Raw genomic sequence first — 316 nt, forward strand, 5'->3', positions numbered from 1 at the left:
AATGTGCCGACTCACTTCCTGTGCGGTGGGATGCCCTGTCTGTCAATGATTTGACAGCACCCACTCGATAAGCCATCCATTCAGCGTCTGTTAACCATGAGTGGGTCTCTCAGTTCCTGTTGTGCGGCTCTCAGTGAACCGACTACCCCCAGAGTGCGCCAAGCATTGTTCAAATGGCAACAAATCCTGGGCCTTTCCCAGCAAGGCCCACATCACATGGAACAAATGCCTGACACATTACCCTCGGGAGGACATGGAAATTGGACCCTCTCCAGTCTGGATGCCCAACCTGGGATGACATGATGGCTCAGTAGGT

This window comes from Chiloscyllium plagiosum, chromosome 45 (assembly GCF_004010195.1).
Source record: "Chiloscyllium plagiosum isolate BGI_BamShark_2017 chromosome 45, ASM401019v2, whole genome shotgun sequence".
Classification (NCBI taxonomy): Eukaryota; Metazoa; Chordata; class Chondrichthyes; order Orectolobiformes; family Hemiscylliidae; genus Chiloscyllium; species Chiloscyllium plagiosum.